Genomic DNA, 10,210 nt, shown 5'->3' with positions numbered 1-10,210 from the left:
TTTTCAAAGAGCAGGGACAGGCTTTGTAGTTTTTAAACTAATGAAACTATAGTGCACCAGGGCAACATGCTAAAGGACTCTTTTTCAAAAAATGAAGCAGTGATCACCTCTGTAATGTGGCTGGTGTAGAACCCTGAGTTTTCCTTTACGTGGAATTTGCTGGAAGCAGCATGTGCCCCAGCCACAGAGCAGACTTCTTCCCCAGCTGGCTGGGAAGACCCTGGAGAAGCTTTCCAGTCCTGCCTCCTGCCTCCTGCCTCCTGCGCTGGTCACCGTGGTACCAACAGGCCTGACACTGGCAGGTGGCCTCTGAGCCGTAACGTGTTCTGACTTCGGCAACAGACTCAGGCCAGGCTGCTCTGACAGGGCTGTCACATTGAGTTGCAGGTGTGTAGGGGTGTCCATGGGTGTGCAGTGCGGCTCCCACACCGCCACGGCATGTGTCAGCATTCACCATCACCGCTTCTTCCGCTGACGTGTAAAGACACCACTGCCAACGCCCACCCTGAGGCCTAGAGAACACGGTGGGGGCCCACCACAGGGAAGGGCCTGTGCCGGGACTCACCCCACCCCACATGCTCTTGACACACTGGAGAGAGCCCAGCTCTCTCTGAACTAGCTTGGACCCGGAAGGAAAACCTCACCATTGTCCTACTGCACCGGTGTGGCCCATTCGAGAACANGGTCACCGTGGTACCAACAGGCCTGACACTGGCAGGTGGCCTCTGAGCCGTAACGTGTTCTGACTTCGGCAACAGACTCAGGCCAGGCTGCTCTGACAGGGCTGTCACATTGAGTTGCAGGTGTGTAGGGGTGTCCATGGGTGTGCAGTGCGGCTCTCGCCACGGCATGTGTCAGCATTCACCATCACCGCTTCTTCCGCTGACGTGTAAAGACACCACTGCCAACGCCCACCCTGAGGCCTAGAGAACACGGTGGGGGCCCACCACAGGGAAGGGCCTGTGCCGGGACTCACCCCACCCCACATGCTGTTGACACACTGGAGAGAGCCCAGCTCTCTCTGAACTAGCTTGGGCCCGGAAGGAAAACCTCACCATTGTCCTACTGCACCGGTGTGGCCCATTCGAGAACACTCTGGGCTCGGCTTCCCCTTACGGCCCTGCTGCTGCTTAAAAGCACAACACCACCGCCAAGCAAGACACTGGGGCTGCTGTGGGCCTTGTCTCCAACGTGGGTTCATTGAATGCTGCCTGTTAACATCTTTGGGCCACATCCTGTTTCCCTATCCCTGGGGCCAGGGAGCTGAGGGGCCCTCCCTTCATCTAAGTGCCTTTGGACGGGGCTGCTCCTGGGCTCCCAGAGCCCCATGGTCAGGGACCAGGAACACCTTTCCCCAGACAGCAGCGCAGCCCAAGAATTTCCCCAGGGTGCTGTGTGGCACTCGGCGTGAGGTGGGGGTGGGGGTGAGATGACTCAGGGACGGGGATGCTGGGGCTCTTTCTCTGGGTCCTTGGTGCTGAAGTCCTGGCCCGGAGAGTGAAGCTCCAGACGGGGTTGCCGGGGCCTCCTGGGCAGCCAAGGAAGGCCGCCTATGCCTGTGAACTGACCCCCTTTTAAAGATGTGCGCCCGTGTGATGGGTTATTCTTCGAGGGCCCAGGAACATCGGAGCCACGCCCTCTGAGGAAGAGCCACTTGTTTCTGTGTCCAGCCAGGTGTCAGTCTGAGCAGGCACAGTGCTCGGCACCGTGGCCGAGTGCAGAGGCAGTCAGCTGAGAGGAGGACTGGGCACAGAATTCCCAGTGGGGGTGGGTCCCTGGAACCCCACCCCGGGAGCTGAGAGACACAGGGGCCCCGGAGGGAAGGGCTCACGCTTAATGGGCAAAGCACGGCACTGGGAAGTGTCGTTGTTCAGCTAGAGCGGCCACAGCTTCCTTCCTTTCAAGAGCGCCCCTTAAATTCCAATTACTATACCCCGAAAGGCCAGTGGAGAACAGCCCCAAACGGAGGGAATGAATTTCCTCAGGAATTTCCCCGTTGGAAGATTAATGGACCCCCCTGCTGAGAAACAGCAGAACTGTAAGTACAGGAGATTTGCACCTGAAGGGTGCATGTTTTAATTTCTGTTCTCCAGCTGCCACAACATCTCTGGGACTACTAGAGAAAGCAGGCAGGAGCCCCCACCCAGCGGCCGGGGCCTGCTCACCCAGCTCCCTAGGAGGGGTCTGCACCTGACTGGGACCTCAGGAGCACTCCACCCCACTCCCCATGCTGTCTATCCACCAAGGTGGCTGGGGGCCCGGGGCTGTGGCCAGGGGGGCTGTGACCTCTTTGGGGTGCCTGGCTGGGAAGGGAGCCCCCATAGGTTGACCAAAGCCTGGAGCATTATCCCAGGACTAGACCCTCCAAAGCCCACCCCCATGCCCCAGCCCCGCCACCAACCTTGGGACCTCCCTCACTGCCCCTGCCTGGGTGCAGAATGCACCTGCCGAGAGGCAGACAGTCTGTGTCCTGCACTCAGGACCCCCCAACGATGTTCCCCCTGCTGCCCCTCGGCATCGGGGGCTCCAAGACAGGGCTTGGGAAGACCACATCACAAGCCACGCCAAAACACTCTGGACACTGGATCCGGCCAAATGTCTGGTTCTTCTCCTCCTTGGCCCAAGGGCCAGCCCGGTGACAGGGACACTGCAACTGTCACCCTGAGAGCCAAGGACGAGTCTGGGCTAGGGACGTGGGAAGGGCTGTGAGGGTTCCTCTCTCGACCCTGAGGAGTCGGGAACTTGATCTTGACACCAGTCAGCCAGTGTTCTAGGCCGTCTTCCTCGCCAGGAAGTGCTTTTATCAGAAGGGCTCTGTGTCTATGCCGGCCGTAAAGGTGCTTTATGCTGTCAGGGCTAGATTTTTATTGGTTGTATTTTTGCTGCACTTGCTTGAAACATAATTATTTTCAAAGAAAAGAAGAATTACATATCCGGTGAACTAAATAAAACTCACGTTTATTAGGGACCCCTGACAGCTCCTCAGGCGTGAAAAAAGATCTTGACGCAGGAATGGACAATTTATGTGCAAGGTTATTTGTAAAACAGATTTCCAGGCCTGCTGCGTCGGGGCTTCGCCAATAAAAGCACATTTCATTTCTTCAGAGGCGTGTTGTCGATGCTCTCACGGCAACCCGGTTTCCTGGAAGGAGATAAACCCACCTGGGTGAGCAGGTGCTCGCTGCCCTGATGAATCTGGGGTCGGGTGGGACGCGTGGGGGTGGTGCCTGGGAAGGGGGGTCAGGTGCGAGCACATCCCGTAAGAAATTTATGTATCAGAAATGTAGTTCGCAGATCTTACTTCCGTTGCTGCAACCTCCAAAAACTCTGGAGACGCAATAACTCTTAAAGGTGTCTTCAATGGTTTACAGTTCACCAGGAACCGGCTCATCGGGGGAGGGACTGCGGGCGCGCGTTCCCGGCCCACGCCCGCCAGGCGGCCGCAGGTGCGGGCTGCAGCGCCGGCTTCCAGGCTGCGGGTGGCGCCAGTCGCCTCTCTAGGCCGGAGGGCGCGGCCTTTGTTGAGCGCTTTCTTTATGCCGCCTAGAGAGGCCACCACTCAGAACTTCCGCAGACCGGGCTGTGTGCGCAGGCACCCTGCGACGCCACCAGAGGCAAGTGCCGTCCCCGGGCGAAGGCCCGGCTCCCCTCCGCCCGCCCTGCTCCTTGCGGTGGGCGGGGAAGCGGAGATCCCCAGTCTCCCCAGGCTCCCCAGTCCGGGCTGTGCCGGGGAACCTGCGGGCCCAGGAAGGGGCGGGGATGAGCAGAGGGGCTCTGCGCCCCTTGTTGACCCCAGGCGGTTCCCCCCCCCGGAGTCACCCCAGGTGCAGACTGGGGACACACGGTGTCTGTTTGTACGCAGCTGTGTGTGTTGAGTGGATCGCCTTACCCCAACACGCCTCAGTGTGCGCGCCCCTGAGTGTGTCGGCGTTTATTCTCCAAGTCCACTTGGAGTTCATTGTCTGCTCTTCTTTGTAGTTCTTTCCATTTGAGAAACTGAGGGCCAGGCAAGCTTGCCACTGTGTCCCAGAAAGAACACTTGTCCAGTCCGAAGTAATCCTGAAGACAGCTAACGAGTTGTGACCAGGGGCGTTCCTCCTCAGCAGGGACCCTTCCCCACACAGACGGGGCACACTGCGTCCTGTGAACCCCGCCCCTGTCTGCTGCCCCCGCACTCCCCCTTGGGCTGCTTTTGCCTGGAGGCGTCCCCTCAGGAGTGGCTGTCTGTGGTGTCCAGTGGACCCCACGAGCAGAGCTGGCCCTTCCAGCCTGCAGAAGGGACTCGGGGGGCAAAGTCCTGGGACAGGAGAACGCAGGCACGCGCACGCCCCTGAAAGACACAGCTCGATGGTCACCGCTGGGTTCTAGGGTCCCAAGGTCCCAGCCACTGCCAAGGGCAGAATCGCCCACTGGTCCTCTCTCCCGTGGCAGGTGCCATCCCAACCCGGCCAGCGAATCGGCCGAACTAGTAAATCAGCGACCACAATACCTCACGCCAGCCGCGTGCCTCAATAGTGCCACCTCTACAAGGCCTTGCTCCCTTCCTCTCTGTCTTCTGACGGAGAACTTGACCTTCCTGCAGGGGAAGGGCAGAGGAACCCGCCCCCCCAGTCAGAGGTGAGGCTTGGGGCCCAGGGACGCTCAGAAAGTTGGGGACAAATAATCCTGAATGGTGTGACAGCTTTGGATCCTGAAAGGATTCCCAATTCAGAGGGTCTCCCAGGGGGCTGCCCCCCTCGGGCTGGGAGGGCGGGGGCAGGTTTCCTCTAGGTTGGTTGCCGACTCCACATTTCTTCCTGGGGAAGAAGCTAGAAAAGGGAAGGAAGGACGCAAACCAGTGATTTTTAAGTGGCGCAGAGGCCCTGCTGCCCGCGGATGAATGTGAAATAGATGGGCAGTCCTCCTGTTCTCGAAGCAGAGTTGCTCATGTTCAAACCTCGTGGCCGTGTCCCCTCCCCAGACAAGGCGAGCACTTGCTGGTGCCCCCATCAGGGCCTACGTTGAGGTTAGTGTCTGTCACCCACATGGTGTCCCTGTGGAATGTGGACACTATAACCAGAAGAAATGTCTCATTCAGAAACTTGGATGCCGACGTCACCGTTAGACTTTCCAGTGTGACATGGGTTCTTTTTCAGTTCACATCCGAAGTAAGACATGGATAACAGGAGATAGAATGGGAAGTGTCCTTCCCATGATGAGGGACAGATGTGCAGGACCCTGAAATAGGTGGCCCTGGGTCCTTGGATCTGAGGGACAGAGGGGGCTAAGCCACGTCTGGCCGCCCGCAGACAGGACAGGCCAGTTCTGCCAGGCGCTGGCTGTCAGCAGCCGGACGCAGCTGCCCCAAGGGCTGAGTGGGATCTGGCAAAGGGCTTACTAGGGTCAAGGGCTCTCCAGTCGTGGATGAGGCCCTCACACCCACAGCCCCTCCCCACGGAAGGCCCGTGGGGTCCCGTCTTCTAAAGCACTGGGTCTTACTCCAGTTGTTCCAAGCTCTCTGGGCTTCTTCCAAGCCTGGGGAGGACCAGGGGTGATGTTCTCACCCACGGGGAAGAAGTTTATTGTCTCGTTCCCGTGCATTTGCCGTCACTGTCACCAACGGAAGTGGCTGGACCCCACTTCGGGAGGCCCTTGTCAGCGGGTCCCAGGCCAGCACCTCTCCCTCTCCTTGAATCAGGTCATCACATCAGTCCCTGCCCAGAACTGAGTCATTATTAGCCATACATGTATTCACCCTACAGAAATACGTCCTTTCACACTGGGGCATGAATATTAAAGGAGAGCGCTCTGGAATGCCCGGTCACTACCACGGCAGGATCAGGCCGGATTCCAGACGGGCCCAAGACCCGCTCCTACCTTTAAATGAAACGTCCCATTTTGAGAAGTATCCATAAAAGCCTTTAACACTATTTAGCAGTCTCGTTGGAGGGAGTGTGTCTCTCGTTTACCGGGAGATGTGATGGGTGACTTTGTGTGTCTTTGCTTCTGTTTCATACTTTCAAATAGTCAGAAAATATTGCATCCACTAGCAATCAATTTATTTTGATTGATAAAAAGGGGTTCATAAAACCCCCTTAGAAATAAAAGCCAGGTGAACAGTGATATATCTCTCGCGGTGCCTTCTTCAGGCGGTACATAAAGAAGGCTGTTTACTTCTCCCCGCCAAGTCTCCCCCTGCTCTCTACACCTGGTGAGTCATTTATAATCCTTATTATTTCCAAGCCCCGAACTAATGTGACATCCGTCATATTTCCACGTGCTGAGGGTTTCTCCATACTATGGGGTGAGAGCCGAGAAGCAAAACACCCTATAATTTATAGGAAACTATAATTTATAGGAAAGTACATGCCAAAGTGGATTACCAAACATAAGCAGTGTGACTTCATCCACTTGCAAATAAAAGAATTTTAGGATGAAATATAAAACATGCTCAAATTTCATCTCTTTTCGAAACATTGCACAGCACAGAGAGTGTACTTTGTGTGACCGTTAGCAAATGCCAACCCAGGAGCAGGGATGGGTTCAGATGAAGTACAACGCACACTAGATCAGACCTAAAACTGCTGATTTCTGAAGGCACATTTGCGGTTTACGAACCTTTTGTTTATCTACCGCACCCGTGGAGAGAAGGCAGCGATAGGGGCTAAAAGCCTCCCCTTGCGCACAGCAGGAGTTTCCAGTTGCGTCTGGGAGGGGGCGGGGCGCGGCCCCAAGTGGCTCACGGTGACCTCTCTGTGCCCTGGTCCCAGGGTCTTCCGGTGATAAATAATCGCCTGTTTTCGGTCATCCCTGAAGAGCACGCTTACAACACAGGGGAGTAACTTAGGGCACTGGCTCAGATCACGAAGCTCTCCACGAATACGTTTAGAGAGTCAAAAAGCAGTGGGCGGTTATTGTATTTCTGCCTTAATGAAGTAGGTCTATCTATTGCATCTAGGAAGTCTTGTCCTGTGTCTTACCTGAGGTCAAATGACTGGAACAAGACCATGACCCTCAGCAAACAAACATGTGCTGACCTTGCAGGGACAGGGGCACCCTGCAGACCCTAGTCCTCCTGGGACAGGCCACCCGTCCACAGGGAGTGGGCTGGACCAGCTGCCTGGGCGCCGTGGAGCTGACGACCCAGGGAGGTGAGGGCCAAGTGTGGGCCCAGAGGCAGCCCTGACCAGCCTCCCTTCAGTAAGGTCGTAGTTCGAACTGTGGAATAAGGGGTGGTGGTAACTGCAGAGACAACGAGAGGTGGAGGGGATGACATTAGATGTCTTGAGCGGTGGGCTCCCGGAGGCCTCCGGCTGCAGCAGACCCCACACAGCTAATAGTGAACTTGCCCTGCATTGGCCTGGCCCTGAGCGCCTCCTGGGGCCGTGCTGGACGCTGGGGCACAGATTCTCAAGAGGAGAACAATGGCAGTCCGGTGAAACGCAAAGGTGGGCGCAAAGGTGGGCGTTCAGAAGAGAGATCCGTCCGGCAGAGGCCACCTTGGGACAGCCGCCCAGGCCCCCAGGCCCTGGAAGCCTGCGCTGGGGAGGTGAGGCCCTTGGGCAGCAGACGGAGCTCATTTGTTTGACAAAACTCGCCGTTTGCAGGAAGGCCTGCAGCTCAGTGTGGAGGCCGTGACCCCGAACCAAAGACGAAGGGTGGAAGCTCAGGAATGTGTCTGAATTCAGGCCTTCACTTCATCCTCCCGCTCCCTGGGCACAGCAGGTAACGTCTCTGAGCCCCTTTCTCAGCCTGCAGGGTTGCCATGGGCACCCAGCGACATCAGAGACACCACACTGACCGGCAGAGGCTCTGGAGCCCGATGGACAGTTACATCCTGAGTTTCGGCTGCAGGCCTGGCTCTACGGGAGGCAGGGGACCAGGAATTCTGGAGGAGGACACAGAACACTAGTTGGTAAGAGAGAGGCCACCTGAGACGAGTGGCCTATGGGAGCATGTGGTGGCTGCTCCAGTCTCGGGGGTGGGGGGTGGGGTGGGGGGCCGGGCGCCTGGCCTCCCTGGGGCGGGGATGTTCCCTCAACATCCTAAAAACAAGGAGACAGCTGTCCCGGATTAGGAGGAAGTGTTTCTCTCCGGGGAAGACGGTAACTGTTATTGTAAAGTCTAAATAAACTGTGAATTTCAAAGAAAAAAATGCAACTTTATATTAGTGCCCAAGAACTGCTGGGTTTTTTTTTTTTTTTTAGTAAGAGGGCAAGACAGAAGGGAAGGGGTATTTATGAAACAACTACTGAGTGCCAGGCTCTGTGCCAGGGGGAGGGGACACACACACACACTTTTATAGCCCAATCCAGATAAGAAGACCATCATTTTTGATAAGTCAATGGAATAGAAGTGGTGGCTTTGCCGCAGCTGAGTCAAAAGTGTTACCAACCCCACCCCGCCACACACGCACACACACAGTCTGTCTTGGCCAGGTGCTGGGCCTGGTGCTAGAGGTGACCCACAGCCACTCCCTGAAGCGCTGAGTTCCCTGGCAGGCAGGCAGGTGACCGGGAGCAGGCTGTAGCATTCTCATTTACAGAGGAGGGGGCTGAGGCTCAGAGGCCCACTCTCGCCCAGCACACATCCTTAGTTAAGTGCAAATGGAACCTCTCCTGACTCCTCCTGAACTCCCACTGGCCCGGTGCTCAGCTGGGAGGGACTGCAGGTTGGCACGCCGGCCTCATGAGTGGGAGCTGTGTCCTGGATCACTTGGCACGGTATAGACGGCTCCCTGGAAACCCAGAGCACCCTGTGAGGTAGGGGCCCTGTCGGCACCCCTACTCACCAACGAGGGGCCAGGGTTGTGAGGCCGGGAGACGGAAACACACAGGGGAACTGGCACTCGGGGCACCTTCCTCCTGAGCCACTTCCCCTGAAGGTGGTGTGCAAGGTGATAGTCAGTGGTGCATGGATAAAGAACTTTTCTCCTAATAGCTGTGTCTTTATTGTGGTAAAACATACATAACATAAAATGGGCCACTTTAACCTTTTCTTCACGTGCAGCTCAGTGACATTAAGCACATTTGACTTTTTTGCATGACCACCAGCCACATCCAGGTCCCACATGCTTCATTTCCTAAGAGGAAGCTCTGCCCCTGCCCTTCCCCCCCACCCCACCCCCGCCCCTGGAAACCACCACCCTGGTGTCTGCCTCCATGAGTTCATCTACTCCAGTCCTCGAATAGCGGAATGACAGTGCACTGGTCCTTCTGTGACCCGTGTATGTCCTTCAGCGTGACACAGCAGGTGTAGAATTTCCTTCCTTTCGGAGGCTAAGATTGCACCGAGTGTATCCACCACCCTTTGTTTGCCCGTTTATCCCTCTGTGGACATGCATGCAGGTTGCTTGCACCTTCGGCTGCTGTGAGTAACAGGAGTGTCTGGAACCTCGGTGCTCTACTCCCTGTGTCCCACTGTACTCGGAAGTGGAATTGTGGAATCACACGGTAAGTTTCTGAGAGCTGTCACACAGCTTTCTGGACTGGCTGCGCCACTTCACATTCCTGCCAGCAGCGCACCACAGTCCCACAGTCCCAATTTTCCCCCATTTAGCCAACACATTATTCTCATTACTGTAACTATTACAGTCCTCAGAATGGGTGCGCACTGATATCTCACTGTGGTTTTTTTTAAGATTTTATTTATTTATCTTTGGAGAAGGGAAGGAGAGAAGGAGAGAAATATCAATGTATTGTTGCCTCCCGTGAGTCCCCTGCTGGGAACTGGCCTGCAACCCAGGCATGTGCCCCGACTGGGAATCGAACCGAGATTGTGTGGTTCACAGGCCCTCGCAATCCACTGAGCTACACCAGCCAGTGCTATCTCACTGTGGTTTTGATTTGCATTTCCCTGATGATTAGTGATGTTAGGCATCTTTTCAAATGCCTGTTGACGATTTGCATATCACCTTTGATACATCAGTTTCACATCCTGATATAGTCCAACTTGGCTACGTTTCTCCCATGCTGTGTTCTTGGCATCATCTGCAAGACTCCAATGTCACAAAATCCTCCTGTTTTCATCTAGTGATGAGTGCATTTAACGTGAAAATAACGAGCACTCGAACTATCATAGATGTCTTGTATTATCTTTAAAGTTTTTAAAATGTAAGATATTAAGAACTTAAGGAAACACACTGGGTAAACAGGCTATAAATTCCCACTTGTCCAAGAAGTCGGGGTTGAGGCCAACCTCTCTCCCTAGTGCAAACCCTATACCTATCAGG

Source organism: Sturnira hondurensis, unplaced genomic scaffold, assembly GCF_014824575.4.
Source record: "Sturnira hondurensis isolate 20B ecotype Veracruz unplaced genomic scaffold, ASM1482457v3 Scaffold0007208, whole genome shotgun sequence".
Lineage (NCBI taxonomy): Eukaryota > Metazoa > Chordata > Mammalia > Chiroptera > Phyllostomidae > Sturnira > Sturnira hondurensis.
This window is presented reverse-complemented; position numbering follows the sequence as displayed.